The 20,721-nt window shown below is 37.7% G+C and overlaps 1 long non-coding RNA gene across 2 annotated transcripts in view; it reads left to right on the top strand.

Annotated features, from left to right (window-relative positions):
• Window positions 1-778: 778 nt before the first annotated feature.
• The window catches only part of LOC309621230, a 44,666-nt gene continuing 24,723 nt past the window's right edge, over window positions 779-20,721 (top strand). The window contains exons 1-3 of one of the 2 annotated variants that reach the window (XR_014239838.1): window positions 779-10,919; window positions 12,053-12,191; window positions 20,531-20,710. This is a non-coding gene — a long non-coding RNA (uncharacterized lncRNA). The remainder of the gene's footprint in view (window positions 10,920-12,052; window positions 12,192-20,530; window positions 20,711-20,721) is intronic. The other variant, XR_014239839.1, reaches the window with a different exon arrangement.

The raw sequence follows: 20,721 nt of genomic DNA, 5'->3' as shown, positions 1-20,721 counted from the left end.
CTTACTTCACACTGTATGACAGTCTCTAGGTCCATTCACATCTCTACAAATGACCCAGTTTTGTTCCTTTTTATGGCTCAGTAATAGTCCACTGTATATATGTATCACATCTTCTTTATCCATTTCTCTGTTGATGGACATTTAGGTTGCGTCCATGTCCTGGCTATTGTAAATAGTGCTGCAATAAACATTGGGGTTCATGTGCCTTTTTGAATTATGTTTTTCTCTGGGCATATGCCCAGTAGTGGGATTGCTGGTTCATATGGTAGTTCTATTTCTAGTTTTTAAAGGAACCACTATACTGTTCTCCATAGTGGCTGTATCAATTTACACTCCCACCAACAGTGCAAGAGGGTTCCCTTTTCTCCACACCCTCTCCAGCATTTATTGTTTGTAGATTTTAAAAAAAAATTTATTGGAGTATAGCTGCTTTACAACATTGTGTTAGTTTATACTGTACAGCAAAGTGAATCATCTGTATGTATACATATATCCCCTCTTTTTTGATTTCCTTCTCATTTAGGTCACCACAGAGCACTGAGTAGAGTTCCCTGTGCTATACAGTAGGTTCTCATTAGTTATCTATTCTATACATAGTATCAATAGTGTATATATGTCAATCCCAATCTCCCAATTCATCCTATCCCCCCTTTCTCTTGGTAGCCATACATTTGTTCTATGTGTCTCTATTTCTGCTTTGTAAATAAGATTGTCTATGTCAATTTTTTCAGATTCCACATATATGTGCTAATATACGATATTTGCTTTTCTCTTTCTGACTTACTTCACTCTGTATGACAATCTCTAGGTCCATCCATGTCTCTACAAATGACCCAATTTCATTCCTTTTTATGGCTGTATATATGTACCACATCTTCTTTATCCATTCTTCTCTTGATGGACATTTAGGTTGCTTCCATGTCCTGGCTATTGTAAATAGTGCTGCAATGAACATTGGGGTGCATGTGCCTTTCTGAATTATGGTTTTCTCTGGGTATATGCCCAGTAGTGAGATTGCTGGGTCGTATGGTAGTTCTATTTTTAGCTTTTTAAGGAATTTCCATACTGTTCTCCATAGTGGCTGTATCAATTTACATTCCCACTAACAATGCTTGAGGGTTCCCTTTTCTCCACACCCTCTCCAGCATTTATTGTTTGTAGATTTTTTGATGGCCATACTGACTGATGTGAGGCAATATCTCACTGTAGTTTTGATTTGCATTTCTCTCATAATTAGTGATGCTGAGCATCTTTTCATGTGTTTGTTGGAGATCTGTACATCTTCTTTGGAGAAATGTCTATTTAGGTCTTCCACCCATGTTTTGATTAGGTTGTTTGTTTTTTTTGGTATTGAGCTTCATGAGATGTTTGTATAATTTGGAGATTAATCCTTTGTCAGTGGCTTCATTTGCAAATAATTTCTCCCATTCTGAGGGTTGTCTTTTCGTCTTGTTTATGGTTTCCTTTGCTGTGCAAAAGCTTTTAATCAGGTCCCATTTGTTTATTTTTGTTTTTATTTTCATTACTCTAGGAGGTGGGTCAAAAAATATCCTGCTGCAATTTATGTCAAAGAGTGTTCTGCCTATGTTTTCCTCTAAGAGTTTTATTGTGTCTGGCCTTACATTCAGGTCTTTAATCCATTGTGAGTTTATTTTTTTGTGTATGGTGTTAGGGAGTGTTCTAATTTCATTCTTTTACATGTAGCTGTCCAGTTTTCTCAGCACCACTTACTGAAGAGGCTGTCTTTTCTCCATTGTATATTCTTGCCTCCTTTATCAAAAATAAGGTGACCATATGTGTGTGAGTTTGTCTCTGGGCTTTCTATCCTGTTCCATTGGTCTATATTTCTCTTTTTGTGCCAGTACCATATGTTCTTGTTTACTGTAGCTTTGTAGTATAGTCTGAAGTCAGGGAGCCTGATTCCTCCAGCTCCATTTTCTTTCTCAAGATTGATTTGGCTATTCATCTCCCGTATACTTTAAATCAAATCTAGATTGCTTATAATATCTAACTCAATGTAAATGCTATGTAAATAGTTGTCAGTTTGTGGCAAATTCAAGCTTTGCTTTTTGGAACTTTCTGGAATATTTTTTTTCAACTGTTTTCCACCCATAGTTGGTTGAATCTGCAGATGTGAAACCCGTGGAAACAAAGAGGCAACTATATACACATGACCAGCACTTGTAATACAAAATCAGCTAAAGTTCAAAATGGAATGCATCTTTATACCAACCTAAGGTTATGGGTGTTAGTCAGGACACCAGAAAACTAATCTTTTGTGTCTTTTTTCACCAGGATGGCCCAGATTAAGTTCTGGATATACAGGCCTAAAGGAGTAACAGCATGAATAAAAGACAGAAAATTAAGCCTAGACAAATATGAAGATGTTTCATGTTCAGAATACATTGAACATTGTTTTAGAATAGCTGGTACCAGGGAAACTCTTAGACTTTGAACACATCAGGAAAAAAGTGCTTGCAAATAGTATGTGCAGATTCTGTTAGTGCCTCCTTCAGCATATTAAACTGAAAAAATAATGGGTGTGTCCATTTTAGAAGTTCTGAAAAAGAATACACATTGCAAGGAAGGCACATATACAGGTCATACTGTCAAGCTGTTATATGTATTTGTTCTCCTTTTTTTTGTTCTTCCTCCTTTCTATCATTCATCCAGGCATCTACAGATAAACACACGCAACAAAACAGTACCATATTTCACTTAGGAATATATGCATATGTAATAAAACTATAAGTTCCTAAGAATGAAAACTCAAATTCTTTATAGTAGTTACCTCTGAGGAAGAAGGAGACTAAGGTAATCATAAAAGAATTCAAAGTGAGTTTCAACTGCATATGTAATGTTTTATTTCTTAAGTTGAGTACATAGAAGTCTGTTTTATTCTTTTCTGTAACTTTTTGAATATCTGAAATATTTAATAACAAATAATGTTTCTATGAGCTTTGATTTTGATTTTTAAAATGTTCCATACAAATTTAGAAAAAGTGGAAAACATAGTAAAGTACAGAGATAAATATGTAACTAATCAGTAACACTACCACTCATTAATTTTTAAAAAATGTATATTGTCTGGCATTTTCTCTCATTATTGTGTTTATGCATGCATATAACAATGAATATACATATATCATTTGCAAGATTAAGATCACATACATAATTTTCAGCATCATGCCTTTTTCACTTGTCATGATAGCCTAGGATATTAACTTGAATTTCTTTAGCTGTTGTAATTTGGTATATTTTAGAAAGTTTTATCAGTCTGTATATTGCTTTTTTATGTGAATTATCTGCTGATATCATTTGCCAATCTCTCTATTCATTATATATATACACAAATATATATCATTTCTATGTATGTATAATCAATATGACAAAACTGAGCCCAAATGACCAAACACATTGGTCATATCAAATACTTGTAAATGAGTTTAACTCATCTATTAAAAAGTTTCTCATATTGCCTATCGAAGCAAAACCCAGCACAATGCTTTTTCAAATGATATACCTAAAACAAAGATAGTCAGAGAGGTTAAAATTCTAAAATAAGCAAATATATACCAGGCAGTTATAAATAAAAAGAAAGAAAAGGTTATAATCTTGGTGTTTAAGGAGTAAGAATTGAGATCAAAATGGATTAAAAGAGATTTTTAAAAACACACTCGATAACTGTAAACACTACAATTCACAAGGAAGATGTGTTATTAATATTTATGTCCACAGACACATAACAAAAATATTCATAAAATAAACACCACAGGAGGTGTAAGGAGAAATAGAAAAAAACACCAATAATATATAATTCTACTATAACTTGCCTCAATCCAAGAATATTCAAGTGGACAAAAAATTTCAGTTAAGTATAGAGAAGCTCTAAAGAACATAATCCAAGGGTAGATCTAATGTATTGAACACTGATGCCTGCTAATAGAGAACAGAACTACAGTTCAGGGCTTCTCTGGTGGTGCAGTGGTTGAGAGTCTGCCTGCCAATGCAGGGGAGACGGGTTCGAGCCCTGGTCTGGGAGGATCCCACATGCCGCAGAGCAACTAGGCCCGTGAGCCACAACTACTGAGCCTGCGCATCTGGAGCCTGTGCTCCGCAACAAAAGAGGCCGTGATAATGAGAGGCCCGCCCACCGCGATGAAGAGTGGCCCCCACTTGCCACAACTAGAGAAAGCCCTCGCACAGAAATGAAGACCCAACACAGCCAGAAATGAATAAATAAATACACAAATTTATTTTAAAAAAAAACCAAAAAACTACAGTTCAGATAAACATGGAATATTTATGCAAAGTGACTGTATCTGAGGCTCCTAGACAAATTTGGGATAAAGTGGAAATAGATTAATTTTGCACAACTTGATTACAAAAATGATAATGAAAATACAACATATCAGAATCTACAGCTAGAGCAGTTGTCAGAGGGAATTTTTATGGTATTAAATAACTATAACAATAAAAATTAAAATTAATTAATATTCATTTCAAAAGCCTGATAAAGAACCACAATATAAGTTTAAAAATGCAGAAGGAAAGAATCATTAAAGGTAAAAGTAGAAATGAATGAGTTAGAAAAAACTACAGCAGAACTTAGGTCAACAAAATGAACAAATCCCTAGGTAAATTAATCAAGAAAACAGAGGGAAATGAACATATACAACATCTAAAATGTCAAAGGAGAAATAGTCATCCAGTTTTATCTATTTTTATTTTATTTATTTATTTATTTATTTATTTTGGCCACACCGAGTGGCTTGCAGGATCTTAGTTCTCAGACCAGGGACTGAACCCGGGTCCTCGGCAGTGAAAGCACCAAGTCCTAACCACTGGACCGTCAGGGAATTCCTGAGAAATAGTCATATAATCAAAGAAAAATTTCAAGATTCTTAAGTGAATAATTTACACAACTCTATTTAAATACATTTGAAAACACATATGAAATAGATGTTTCTAGAAAAATGCAACTTATAAAAATTTACCCCAGTAGAGACAAAAAGTTCAAACAGACCAATTACATTGAAGAAATAGAGAAATTGGTTAAATTTCTCCCCTGAAAATGTAGCAGGCTCAGATGCTTCAGTGGGAGAATTCTACCAAACCTTTTTGTTTGTTTATTTCTTTTTTTGGTTTGTTTTCTACCAAGCATTTAAAGGTAAGATAATCCCAATGCTACTCACACTATTCTGGGGGTATGGAAAAGAAGAAACACTTCTAAATTCTTATGATGAAGCAAGTATATAATTGATTCCAAACCTAATAAAGATTGCATCACAAGTGAGAATTATAGAACGGTTTCCTACATGAATATGAAGGAATATTCTTAAATAAAATATTAACAAACACAATCCAACAGCACATTAAAAAGTAGATCATAACATGTGGAGCTTATTCTAAGAACAGAAGGCTGTTTCAATATCAGGAAATCCATTAATATAATCTAGTGTAATAATAGAGTCAAGGAGAAAAATGCCCACGTCTATAGATGCTTTCAAAAGGTATTTGAAAGCGTTAACACCCAGTAGAAGTAGTGAAATGTTAACAACAACAGATAGTGATAATATATCTCTAGCAAAAAATTCTATACAGAGAGATATACTCAAGAAAACAATAAATAAATAAAATTGGAATTCTAAAATTTGTTCAAGTAACCTATAGGAAAGCAGGGAAAAGAAAACAGAGAAACAAAAAAGAGAGGGAACAAACAAAACAAAAAATAAAATTACAGACAATCCATTACATATCCATAATTACATTAAATGTAAATCATTTAAATATACCAATTACAAGACAGATATTGGCAGAGTGGATTAAAGAAAAGAATGTGATCCAAATCAATGCTGCCTATAAGAAACTCACTTCAAATACAATGATATAGGTTGCTTGAAAGTGAAAGGATGTAAAACGGTAACAACAGGCAAATTTTATTGATGGAAAGCAAGAGTGGATATATTTGCATCAGATAAGGTAGACTTCAGAGCAAAGAAAATTACCAGATACAGAGAGGGTTATTACATAATGATAAAGGGGTCAATCCACCAACAAGATATAGCAATCCTAAATGTGTATTCATTGAACAGCAGACCTGCAAATTATAGACATATAAACATATAACTACATTTCAGATAGGACTGAAGTAAAAAAAACCTACAATTTATTCAGACTTCAAAACTCCTTCCTCTAAAATTGATACAACATCTAGACAATCTCTGTCATTTAATTGGTGTGTTTAGACCATGTACAGTAATTGTTAAAATATTTGAATTTCGGTCTACCACTTTTTTTAAAAAATTATTATTTATTTATTTTTTTGGCTGTGTTGGGTCTTCGTTTCTGTGCGAGGGCTTCCTCTAGCTGCGGCAAGCAGGGGCCACTCCTCACCGCGGTGCGTGGGCCTCTCACTATCGTGGCCTCTCTTGTTGCAGAGCACAGGCTCCAGATGCGCAGGCTCAGTAGTTGTGGCTCACGGGCCTAGTTGCTCTGTGGCATGTGGGATCTTCCCAGACCAGGGCTCGAACCCATGTCCCCTGCATTAGCAGGCAGATTCTCAACCACTGTGCCACCAGGGAAGCCCGGTCTACCACTTTATTGTTCCTTTTCAGTCTGTTCCCTCTGGTTTTCATTCCTCTGCTTCCTCTTCTTTGCATTCTTTGCTTTCTTTTGGCTTATGTGAACATTACTTGATACTTCATTTTAATTTTTCTATTTTGATTTTGACAATGTCTCTTTGTATAACATTTTTGGTTTTGTATAACCATTTTTAGTGGTTGCTATAAAACTCCCTATTCAACTTTTCAAAGTCTGTTTAAAATCAATATTTTACCACTTCAAATGACATGTAGTAACCTTACCATGTTGTAGATCCCTTTGCCCTCTGCTCTTAAGGTTATGGTTCTCTAATGTATTTTACTTACATTCACTGACATGTCATCAGAAAATGTTATTATATTTTTTTGCTTTCAACGATTAAAAATTTTAATGAACTCAAGAGGAGATGAATAGTCTATTATATTTACCCAGACATTTACCATTTCTGTTGCTTTGCCTCTGCAAATACAGTCATGATACTTTTAAAATTTAAGATGTTTTCCTCCCTGTAATATTGTAACCTGCCTTTATTCACTACTAATATATACTGAATGTTGTTCAATGTCAATAATCTGCCATTTACATTATAGGTTTTAGTGCTTGCAAAAAGATTGATGCTCATAAAAAATGAAAGTATTAAAATTAGCTAACATTTGCTTTGGATCAAGTAATGACATTTAATTCTCACATCTACACTGTGAGGTTGTTCATCCTCATTTTACAGATGAAGAAACTGAGAGACAGGGAGGTTAAGTACTTTTCCTAAGCTTGCACACTTAGAAAGTGACACATTGTGGATTTGACCCAAATCATAATGGCTACAGCCCATGAATATTTAGGGTGATAGAGTTTGAGACATACAATCACACAGATAGTATCAAGTTTCAGGAATAGAAGCACGCTGATGTACACTCAAACATACCATATATTTCCAAAACAATAAAATCATTAGTAAATTATCTCTTAATCTCTTTAAATGTCACTTCTGTTTTTAAATTTTTATCTTCATACTATGTCCTGTTTATAGTATTTCAAGCAATATAGAATTATATTCTAAATATTAAATGTATATATTTGTTTACATATTATGTATAAATTTGCATATTTATATGTATAAATATATATTTTATATTCATAAAATGAAATCACCCTGAATCTCACTCTTGCCTAACTCTCACGCTCTGAGCCAAAGGTGTTCAATATCAATAGGTTGTTGCGTGTTCACCAGATGTGTTTCTTTGTAGGTGAATTATTATCATATAGTCACAGACACACAAAATACGCATACCTTTTCTTCAATATTAGAATCACATTATCCCTATTGTTCTGCAACATGCCTTTTTTCATCTAATTTAGTATATCTCTAGTTTTCATTTGTACTTCATTAGATAAACTGTTTTCAAATGTTTGTTGAACATGTATATTGCTCTTTACATGTATTCTGTGATTATATATGTATTAGTTATCTATTGATGCATAATAACATACTCCAAAATAAAAGCAGTTTGAAGTAACAAACATGTAGTAATTCACCATTTTGGGGGGTCAGGAATCTGGATGTGGCTTAGCTGGGTGCTTCTGGCCCAGAGTCTCTCGCAAGGATTCAATTAAAGTATAGGCTGGGGCTACAGTCATCTTAAGGGTCAATTGGGTGAGGACTCACTTCTGAGCTCACACTTTTGTCTTTTGGCAGGCCTCAGGGCCTCACCGGTTGCTGGCCAGAGACATCGGTTCCTTGACATGTGGGCAATACACAGCATGGTGGCTGGCTTTCCTCAGGGTGAGCATAAGAGCGTACTTCAAATGAAGCCACATCCTCTTTGTAACTAATCTCAGAAGTAACATCCCACCACTTCACAAGTATTCTATTCCCTAGAAGCAACTAACCTCAGCCCACATTCAAGGAAAAGTGATTACAAAAGAGCATGAATACAGAGGTGTGGATCATTGAGTGTCTTCTTGGAGGCTGCCTACCACTTCATTTGCCCATCTGTTATATATCACAAGAATTAGCCTATTATCACAACATTGTAATTCAACTATACTTCAATAAAAATAAATTTAAAAAAGAATTACCCTCATATAATTTGAAAATATTTACTCTAGCCTTTTCAGACAAGCTTCGCTGATTTTTTTTGCCATACAAAATGTTTTTAATTACAATACTATTTTAATTAAAAATATAATACAATTCACTATAAAAAAATAGCAGTATATGGGCTTCCCTGGTGGCACAGTGGTTGAGAATCTGCCTGCCAATGCAGGGGACACGGGTTCAAGCCCTGGTCTGGGAAGATCCCACATGCCGCGGAGCAACTAAGCCCGTGTGCCACAACTACTGAGCCTGCGCGTCTGGAGCCTGTGCTCCGCAACAAGAGAGGCCACGATAGTGAGAGGCCTGCGCACCGCGATGAAGAGTGGCCCCTGCTTGCCGCAACTAGAGAAAGCCCTAGCACAGAAACGAAGACCCAACATAGTAATCAATCAATCAATAAATCAATAAATCTTTTAAAAAAAATAGCAGTATATTGGATAGCATCAATTGCCCAGATACAATGGGAAAAGCTTTAGAATAATTCCAGCTTTAAATACTGAGCAGGCATTTGCAAAGAAATTTCCCTGATTTACTTAACCATCTCCAAACTTACTATGGTCTGATCTGAATTATGGATTTAATAACGTGTAACTTGAATAAATGTTAAAATTAAAGGAGACACAACTTAGAGTTCCACTTGCTTACGTTAGTTTTAAAAACATTAATATTCTACTTTCCAGATCATCTTTTCCAGAAGAGACACCTACTCTTCTGACTGAGCCCCTGTCTGCTATCTTAAAAACCAGTCAGTTCACACGGTCTCCATACCCAGGTCTTTTGACCCCAGGAACAGGATTTCATTTTCTTCATCATCATCATCATCACCACCACCACCACCACCATCAAGATTGGCTGTTAAAGAGTGAGCATTGATGAGGGAATGTAAAATGACCAGTCCTTAAACCCTGGTGGCCCATCATCTACATGTTAGATCACTGAATATACGAATGTTTCTCAACCTTTTTTCATTATCATCCACTTTATGGAGGTTTTTTAGACACTTTTTTCTCTAATCATTGCCCCATCCACAGAATGTGAAATTTTTAATACCAGAGATGTGGTGTATATCTGTTTATGTACCTTGATCTTTCTGGGGGCAACACAACATAGTACTATCTAAGATCTCTTCACCCCTAAGAATCAATTTTCAGTTCCTTGGAGGTGATGCTGCTTCTGTTATGAATGCAAGGTATATTGTGATGTGGGCAAAAGTTGAACCCCCATTTTTGCCCCTAACTTCATGTGTGATGCTGGAATACTTGCTTAGCCTCTGTAAGCCTGCCCTTGGTCATCTGTAAAGGAGACTCATGATGTCTTTCTTACAGAACTGTTGTGAGGTGCAAATGAAAAACCCTGTACAGAGTGTATAACATGCAGTAGGACTTCAACAAATGTTAATCTTGGCCCACCTTTCTCCTCTCTCCCAGAGAAAAAAATGACTTTTGCCTAAACCAAACAGCATAACTGCCATAAAGACCACCCGGAAATGTAGCATCAAGATGTAAAATGTGTAGAATGTGTAGAATGAAGTTTTGGGACCACTTCTGTTTTGCAGGATGACTTTTCTGAGGTATTTATGGTAAGGGAAGATCATCAAACCATCTTTTGGTGTTCCTACATCATCCAGTCACATAATTATAGACAGTCTGTTAGTTTTCTGCCACATTAACTCTCTGCTTAGCATGGCCTGTGATTTTACATGTTCACCCTCTGAAGGCTAGGTCATCTCCAAGAACCCTAGGATACCTCCCTGGATCTCTGTGTACTGATAATACTCCCTACTGTCTCTTTAGAGCAAACAAACTTCCTGACAGCAGGGACATGCTCTGTTCCACCAAACTAGGCAGAGTTCCGTCTGTATCCCAGTCTAATTCTTCTAATTATTACGCTTTCTCATGTGGTAGCCTGAAGAGCGAAGGTGTTTTGCTTTCAAGCGAGAAGCCTGGGGGTGGAGGAGTGTGCAGTGGCATTTCCAGTGTGGAGGACTAACCAGCGCATCGCAGTTGCCATAGAAACCTGACGTCAATATGGCGACCGTGACGACTTTTCTACAGAGACAGACGTGGTCTGACGAGAAGAGCAGGTCCCGCCTTCAGGTGTTTGAGACTCAGCTGAGGGTGTGGGTCCCGGCGGTGAGGGCTGAACAGCCCTGGGGTGTGGGGAGACAAAGGGATCCAAGTCGTGTCTTTCCTGCTTTGGGAATCGGTGTCCCGGCAGTCTGGTGAGGCAGAGAGATTTGCCCTTGGGGTCCCTCCCGGCCCCAGTGAGTGTGGTGTCTTGCTCCAGGGGTGTCCTGGAGCTATTTGCCTTTTAAAAACAGGGGCGAGGGAGGATAAGGCAAGGTCTTGGCTAGTGAGAGAGAGGGAGAGAGCACGTGCGTGTGTGTATGGGTGTGTGTGCGCGTGTGTCTGTCCTATTCAGTTCCTAGCACATATTAGGAACCAAATTGGGTTATTGTTTCGTTTTGGCAGCTTTCCTTGGCCAGCTTGGTTACCATGGTGGCTCAGTGACTGCTGTGGGATTTAGTGCAGACAGATCATCCATTTTTGATTCTTGGCTGAGTCATCTGTTACTATGATAGTTGTCAAGTGCTCCTTTTCTGATTCCTTCATTCCTTCCAGTTTTATTAGTTGGCACTTGAGTGCACGGTAGAGCTTTTCCCTCCCCCTTATTTATGTATTTATTCATGTATTTATATCTGTATAACTCACAGATTCCTACTTTGCTCAAAGGGTTACCTTTTTTACATTTGTTACTATCATTATATATTTTGATGCGCAAATTGTCACAGAATTGGCCAGTGTTAGCCCCTTCAGGTTGGCTTCTATGTCCGTTGACACCTCCCTAGAATTTTTTGATCATGTACTTTGCTCTCAGAGCCTGACGATCTCCCTGTCTGTAGAAAGGAAATAATGATGCCCACTTCAGAGAATTGCTTTGAGGATTTGAAGAGGAAAAGTCCAAAAATTACAACCAACAGTGTATGGCATCTAGTAGGCCCTCACCAAATTGTATTTCTCCATTCCAACATGACCTCCTTCATTCTGTCAATATGATGCCTCTGACATTACCATAATAGCATGACCTCCAGAGAGAATGGTTGGACATGTAACACAAGCAGGAATAAGCACACATGTCCATGATGTGAGAGCCTCAGTGTCACTGCTGTGTGTGGAGGGGGCTGTGTGATGGAGCTGGGGAAGAGGAAAAGTATCATTGCACAACTTGCAGTGAACTGAGTGGGGACAGGCAAGCACATCCTCAACCCCTTCCCCTGCATTTCACGTGTTTTCCCATCCTTTCACATTCCTCTCTATTCCATGTGCTGTCTTATCCTCTTACTCTTCCTTACAGTGGAACATCAGAGAAGGTATGGACTCTGAGCCACAGAAACAGGATCCAGTAGAGAAGAACCAAGTGTGATGTTGAATCTGCTAGAGAGGTTCCTGGAGCAAGAGTGAAGAGATCAGGCCCCATCCCTGGGACATTTCAGGTAAGTCACCACCCTTCCCTCCATTGTCTTGTATACAACAGGATAACAGTACCCAATGCTTCCGACCGCCCAGGAGTATTGTGGAGTTTAGGTATGAGCCCATGTGGGAAAGCAATCTGTGATTGTAGGTGGGAGGGAAGGACCAGTGCACTTTCAAGTAATAATATTAACAGACACACCCCAGATATCATAGAACTCTGGTGCATGGTTCCAGATGCATGGTAGGCATCAGATTAATGCTACACAAATGTCAGCTGTTTAGCTCAGGGTTTTTCCAACTGTGGTCCGTGGACCACCTCATCAAAATTGTCAGGTGGTGCTGGTTAAAATTGCAGATACCTGGGCTCACCCTAGGTTGCTGAGCCCAAACCAGGGAGGTGGGGTGGTAGGTATCTACTTTTGAATAATTTCTTCAGTTCATTATGGTACTCACCCAAGTTTGAAAAATACTGCTATAGATTTGCAACAATATCTTCTTAAAATTTTGAATCCTTTGATGTCTAATTTTGTTGTCATTTGTTCCTGACACTCAGCTTTAAATCTGTGCCTGCTCCTTTGTGTCAAATAGGTTAACAATTCCTTGATTTACATAATTTTTATTCAATGATGTGTATGAGAGGCACTGGGGACACAGCACAGAGAACAAGACAGGCAGGATTCCTGGAACTTTCATTCTAGTTTGGGAAAACTAGAGGTTAGGAGGTAAATCAATAAATGGGGCAATTTCATATGGGGATTTGCACTTTGAAGAAAATAAACACATAAATAGAATAGAAAATGACTGGGACAGGGATTATTATACAATAGATTATTATCCAATAGTTGTCAGTGAATCTCTTTATCAGGAAGTGACATTTGAGTTGAATCCTGAATGACAAGAGGAAACCAAGGCAGGCCTTTGGGTCATTCACCCTGTGATGTGAGTCACACCAGTTGTTCCAGGAGCAAAGGACAAGCTCAAGTGGCAGTTGCTTGGCAGACAAAGTGCAGATGGTAGGAGATGAGGTCAAGGGCAGACAGGAGCCACATGGTGTGGGCTGTGTAAGGAGTTTGGAGTTTATTCTGAGGATGGAGGGTTAGAGGGTGGGAGTGACATGCTCTGATTCACGTGCTCACAAGTTGACTCTGGCCGCTGTGTGGGGAATGGACTGGACAGGGACAGGATAGCTATGGGGATAACCATTAGGAGAATTTGCAGGGTCCAGGGGAGAGACGAGGGTGGATCAGCCCTGAGCTGCAGTGGTGTGCAGAGGATGGGTGGCCTGGACAGGGCATGTTGGAGGTAGGGCAGGAGGGACCTGCAGTGTGTGTGCACGGGAGGTATGTGAGGATAAGGCAGGATCCTGCATGGGGCCTCAGCTTTATGTTTGGCCATGTGCAGAAATGGTGGTGTATTTCCTGAAATCAGTTGTTCCAAGTACTTTGAGATGTTCTCATAATTAGTTAGGTATCCAACAGTGGTTAACAGTGAAAGTTAATGATATACAAAATCTAACATTTGATGAAGAGGATTCAGTTGTTAGATCATTAAGCTTTATTAAAGACACATGCAAACTCAGACTATCAAAATGATAAAAATCTCAACTTGTATTTCTAAAAATCATCTAGCATTTATTGAGTTGTTATTGTATGTCTAGTACTGTTCTAAGAGTTTTCATGTATTAATTCTCAGAACAACAACCCCTGAGGTACAGATGATTGTTTTTGCCATTTTACAGAAAAGGAAACAGAGACACTGAGATACTTTCACTCTCCCAAGATCACAGAGAGTACAGTATTCCAATGTCTCTGCAGTTGATTTTTTAAAATAATGTGATTCTTGAACATTTATCCTTGTAAAAACCAAAACACAAGGCAATATTTTTAAAAAGTTTTTTCTTCTATGATCAGTACAGTAAGTCCCCTACATACGAATGAGTTCTATTCCTAGAGCATGTTCATAAGTCCAATTTGTTTGTTAAGTCCAACAGAGTTAGCCTAGGTACCCAGCTAACACAATTGGCTATATAGTACTGTACTGTAATAGGTTTATAATACTTTTCACACAAATAATACATAAAAAACAAACACAAAAAATTTTAAAAATTTTAATCTTACAGTACCTTGAAAAGTACAGTAGTACAGTACAACAGCTGGCATACAGGGGCTGGCATAGAGTGAACAGGCAAGAAGAGTTACTGACTGGAGGAGGGAGAGGAGGTGGGAGATGGTAGAGCTGAAGGATCATCAGCAATAGGAGATGGAAGGCAACCTGCAATTTCACTCATGCCTGACGTTGATGGCACAGGTTCTGGTTCCTTGCTGGATTCAATTCTATCTACCCTCTTGAAAAAATAATCCAGTGATAGCTGGGTAGTAGCTCTTTTTTCTCGTTATAGATGACATTGTAGTACAGGATTGCATTCTGAATGGCTGCTGCAACCTTCGTGTACTATTCTGCATTTGGGTCCTGTTCCTCAAAAACTAGCAGTGCCTCCTCAAATAAAGAAAATCCTCTTGCCATTTCTTGCATCGTGAATCTCTTTAGTTCTTCAGTTACTTCTTCCTCTTGTCTCTCGTTGTCCTTTCTCTGGGACTCCAATTCCATCAGGTCATCATTAGTAAGCTCCTCATTTTGCACAGCAACAGTACTGTACAGTGAAGTACACAAAAGCACAACCACTTGTAGAGGATGCACACACGTGACAATGTACGCCAGACACGTGAACTAACTTACGTGACTGGACATGCGAACGCACATTTGCATTTTTGAAAGTTCGCAACTTGAAGGTTTGTATGTAGGGGACTTACTGTACCGTATAATCCTGGTTTTGCAGATGAGACAATTGAGTGACTGTAGGGTGAAATAAAATTATTCAAACTCACACAGTTTGTAAGTGGCAGAACTAGTGGCAGGACTGTGTATCTAGAACCCACACTCTGAACCAGTGCGCTTAGGAAGAAGAAAAAAGACCTTTTTTGAACTATCTCAGCCCACAGTGGTTAAGGTTAGGTGGGGTCGTATCTCTTTGTGTGGAAATTATGCTTCAGGAGTCATTTTGTCATATACTAGAGTTTTAAGAAAAACAGAAAGGGAATAATTATGAAAACAAATGCATTGTGTGGATATTTCACAATATCTTTGTTATGGAGATTTGGATATATTCCACTTTTTTGTCTTATTGAATAATGAGGCTATAAACTTTCTTGAATGGGCTTTTTTTTTTCATTTCTTGGGTATGTACCTAAGAGTAGCATTTCTGAGTCAAAGGGTATGTGTATGTTCAGTCAGTACTTCCAATGAGTTTTTCAAAGTAGTTGTTCCAATCTATATTCCCCCACAGCAGGATATAAGAGTTCCATTTGCTCCACATCCTTGCCAACACTTGGTATTTTCCACCTTTTTCATTCTTGTTCTTCTACTGTGTGTGCGGTAGTAGCTCATGTGATAGTAGCTCATGTGATTTTAATTTTAATTTCTCTGAAATCTCTTTTTATCTAAAGAATGTCTACCCTCTTTTTTTTTTAACCTTCCAGTTTATTTGCTTAAGAAACTATAACTTTTGTCCTGTGGAGTTTGCTTTCTGGATTTTGATGATTGTATCCCTATTGTGTTTTTATGTATTTATTATGTTCTACTGGCCCCCTCCTATTTCCTTTAAATTGGTAAGTAGATTTAGAGGCTTGATCAGATTCAGGTTTTTGGCAAGAGTACCTCAGATGTGGTGGTGCATTTCCTGTTGTGTTATACCTGGGGGCTCATCTTGTGTGGTTGTCTCTCCTTCTGTGTTGTTGAGATTGATCACTGGGTCTTAGGTGTTGTCAGCCTGATCCACCCATTTTCAAATTTTGCATCTGCTTTTCATCACACATTTTTTGCAGCCTCTGAAGTTCATTGCCTAGATCTGCTTTTAAAGGTTGCAGAAAGGTGATGTTTTAATTCTATACTTTCTTCTGCATTTATTAGCTGGAATTCTTCTATAAAGTAACTATGAGGTTACACTGAGGTGTGGTACATACAGGAAGGTAGGAGGAACGTATGTGTAATTCTTTTGCATTATTTCCACTTTTCAGAATAATGAGTTCTTTCCCTGGGATCCACCAAAGGTGAGCAGTGAGTTAGTTAGTTTGTTTGTTTTAAGTGCCATAGTGAGCTCACAGATGCTTACATATTTGATGTGGTTTAACCCATTGTAGTCATTAATCTTTTTGATGTTCAAATTGTTCTCTTTGTCTGGGGGGGTGCCCTTCAGGTTGGCTTGAGTCTTTTTGATATGCTTTCTGGTATGAGAGTTTGGTCTAGACTCACCTGGTACAGTCCCTGCCCAGACCTAAAAGGAAGCCTGATTCCTTTTAGTGGGACATGTTTTCAGACGACTCAATCTGGGGACTAGAATTGAGCATTGCTACTGGGTTGGTCATTGTTTCTTGAACTTTTCAGCGCATGAAGCAAGAGAATACACATCATTGCCTTGCATCATGGGCTGCTCCTCCATCTGCTTGTAGGTAATTTTGTCCGTTTTTGTTTTAACTTTCCATATTTTAAATATGCAAGCAAATGAAATATGTGTATTAGTTTCCTTCCCCATCCAGATTTAAAAGGTGGCACATTCTTCACCAGCACTGTCCAATAGAAATTTCTGCAGAAGTGAAAATGTCCTTTATCTGCACTAACACTATAGCCACTAGCAACAAGTGGCGGCTGAGCACCTAAAATGTGGCCAGTACAATCACTGAATTCTTAGTTTCATTTATTTTTTTAAAATTAAATTTATATAGCTGTTTCTGGCTAGTGGCTACCATATTAGCAGCAGCTCTATACATTTTTTCTGCACCTTGCTTTCTTCATGTAACATTATATCCTGGTGATCACTCCTTAACAGTCTAGAGAGGGAATCCTCATTGCTTTTTATGGCTGCAGAGTACTCTCTGATGTAGATGTACTTTAGATTACTCAACCAGCCCCCTGTTGGTGGACACTTGTCTTGTTGATAATCTTCTGTTGTTATGGACTGTTCTGTGAGGAATGGCCTTGTGCTTATTATGACTTTTTGTATTTTTGCATTGTTTTGGGGGGATAAATTCTCAAAAGAGAGATTACTGGTTCCAAGACTGAATACCTATGTAATTTTACTAGATAGTATCAAATCCCCTCTATAGGGCAGTATTATTTTACATTACCACCAGCAATATATGAGAATGTCTATTTCTTCACAGACTATCTAATTGGTAAGAAGAGGTATCTCATTATAGTTATTTTTCTTTGCATTGCTTATCATGAGTTAGGTTGAGCATTTTTCTTGTGTTTAAAGACTTTTTTTTACTCTTGCATCTACATCTTTTTTGGTGAAATACCTGCTTGTATCTATTGCCCCTTTTTTTCTCTTATGTTGTTTTTTGCATCCACTTTTTCATAAGACTTCTACATATTAGGGATATAACTGTTATCTAAATTGTAAGTATTTTTCCCAGTTTTTAATTTTTCATTTTACTTATGTTTTTCTTTAGCCATTCAATTTTTAATGAGAAAACAAATTATACATATCACTCTTTCCCCTTATTACTTCTGGAATTTACGTCATAGTTAAACAAGTTTTCTCCACTACCAGGTCATAGGAGAATTTCTCTGACAGTGTACTTTAACAGGCAGGAGATAGAGAAGAGAATTTGGATCATATTAGGGTGTTGGGTATAAGAGGAATGCTGAGGGGAGGTGTCCATCATGTGAGAAGTCTACAAAAACTGTTCCACTAAATCAGGAGAATTAGATGTTTAGACCAGTGTCCCAGTCCTGTGCTTGTATTTGAGAACTTGGTCTCTACTCTTTTCTGTCTCCTGTGGAACTTGGGCCAGGCCTGCTTACTGGTAGAGATCTTACTTGAAGCAGAAACTCCATGTCACCTCACATGAACCTCTCAGATGACTAAATGGAAGGGACCATCCCCTAGGGATAAGACAGACACAAAACCAGTTCTGAAATCTACCACCAGACCTAGACAAGGAGTAAAGAGAAAGTAAAACCCATGAGGAGAATCAACACTGAAATCACACAAGGGTCACTGCATCCTTCACTCTGTATCTGAGAGTGAGATCCTGTCAGAAGGTAGTAGCCCCTTAGTAGTATGCAAAATAACAGACATGAGGATTATAAAATGCCTCAGTTTCCCAAGGTGGCAAACTTTCCCCACTCAACGGCATCATTTCCTGTTTAGATGTTGGTTTTCCAGGACTCGGAGTGAAGCTTGGACTACACTGGCTTGGAATGGAGTCTGTTTTGGGTAGGCACTAACATCCATCTTGCTCCCTGTGAGCATTTCCAGTTATGCAGGTCTAGAGATCAAGAGAGGGAAGGCGTGGGATGCAAATGTGGAATTGGACTGACAGTGCCTGGTACACAGTAGACTATACACATTAATAAATAAAAGAGATGTAGATGCAGATGTAGATGTAGGAAACAAAACTAAGTATACGTCCTCTCAGTCTTTTAAATACATATGAATTTTACAAAGAGGGTTGGAACTACACTGTACTTTTTTTTTTTTTTTTTAATTTTGGCTGTGCTGGGTCTTCATTGTGGTGCATGGGCTCTTCGTTGTGGGCTTCTCTCTAGCGGCAGCACGCGGGTTTAGTTGCTCTGTGGCATGTGGGATCTTAGTTCCCCCGACCAGGGATCGAGCCTGTGTCCCTCGCATTGGAAGGCAGATTCTTAACCACTGGACTACCAGGAAAGTTCCTGTACTTATTTAGTTATCTACTTTTCAGAAACTATTTTGTTTCTATTTCTAAAAATTATGCCTTTTTTGGGGAAAAAATAATCCATAGAAAATGGAGAAAGATGCCACCTGGTGATATGCGTCAGAATCATCAGCCCCCTAAGGGGCTTGGCAAAAGGTGAGGTAATGGAAGGGGGATTGAGGGGTGGGGGGGTGAATGAATTCCATCGTATAGGCCAAAGCTTTCTGGAACTTTCCACATACTGGTGGTGATCCCTCTATATTTGTGCCCATTCTGGGATTTTGAAGCCCTAAAGCTAGAAGTCCCATCCCACGTGAGCTAAATGGAAAGCTGCATGAGTTGGTATATGAGTAATTGGTATGAAGTTTGAGACATAGAAATACACACATACAGAGAAACAGTGTCAAATAAATTGTTATGATCTGCTTCTTTTACTCATAAAACAGTATGCTATGAACATGTTTCCAAAGCAATGAATATATGAGCATGATATTTATAACCAGATCATAATTATTATGTTTTTAACATTTTATACAATAAATGCTCCATATTTAAAACACTATGGAAATGCAAATTTATAAAATGAAAGTATCCTCTCTCTTCCATCAACCCACACACATTGAATTATTATCAAAGAAATCTTTTTAATGTGTTATTTTCACACAACAGTATATGAACATGTTTCTAAATCAATAAATGGATCTTTGCACTATCATTTTGTGGCTTGGCTTGAAGGTTTTCCTATTTTACAAAACTTTATCTCAATAACTTTTTCAAATTACCAGTTAATACTTTTTGTTTTTTAACAAGCTTTAAACAATATTGAAATGTATATTAAGAAACTGAAATTATTCTATCTCTCCCTCTGCCTCCATCTTCTGCTCATCATAATACAGGTATCATCTTTTAATTTATTGGTGCCTACTCTCCAGATTTTTCTCTGTATGTAATGCACTAACATATTTAATGACACACACATACACACATTGATGTGTATTCTTTTGCAGAAATAGAATCACATTCTACATACTTTATGACTTCCTTATTTCATTTAATAAAATTCATTTTCATTTAATTTGTTTATTTGACATGGAATGTTTACAAGTATTTATTGGGAATTTATATTGCTTTTTATGCACATTATCACTTGATATCATTGACCTATCTTTATTGTTTGAGTATTTTGCACGTCAAGGTTATAAACCTTATGTCTGAATATAAGTGGTAAATAATTTTCCCAACTTTTCACACACATTTTGATTTTTAATTTTTGTTATTCACATGGTATTTTATATTTTATAGTGATTTTCATTATTTAAAGAGTGCTTCACTCCATTGTTTGAAAAAGTATAACTGAATAGTAATGCGTTGAGGTAATCTGAATGTTAGCTCACAGGACAGAGGGGGAAAAAAACTTAGTCTTTTTGTCATTTTGGGTTTTGAGTCCTGGAGCAGTAATTTATAAGGTTGTTTCCCTAGGTCAAGTTGCTTAATTTTTACTTCTGTTCCCTTATCTGAGTAATAGGGATAATTGTTCATCTTAAATAGAGTTAGCATTAAATGAGATAAAATGTAAAACCCCTTTCATAAAGTAGCTGTGTACATGTTAATATCCTGCCATTCAGGTTCTCTTTCCAAAGGGTGACAGCTTGTGCTGCTTTCTGGGTCCAGTTCAGCACCTCAAGAATCAGCTAGTCATTGTGGCCCCCACACCCAGTCCTCTTGGCCCATGGAGTAGGATTTCATTCCCTACCATCATCTTCATGTCCAATGGGGAGCATGACACAGCCCAGATTCCACATCAGGTGAGTTTTCC

The sequence above is a fragment of the Balaenoptera borealis genome (genome assembly GCF_965194805.1).
Source record: "Balaenoptera borealis genome assembly, chromosome: X".
Lineage (NCBI taxonomy): Eukaryota > Metazoa > Chordata > Mammalia > Artiodactyla > Balaenopteridae > Balaenoptera > Balaenoptera borealis.
This window is presented reverse-complemented; position numbering and strand designations above follow the sequence as displayed.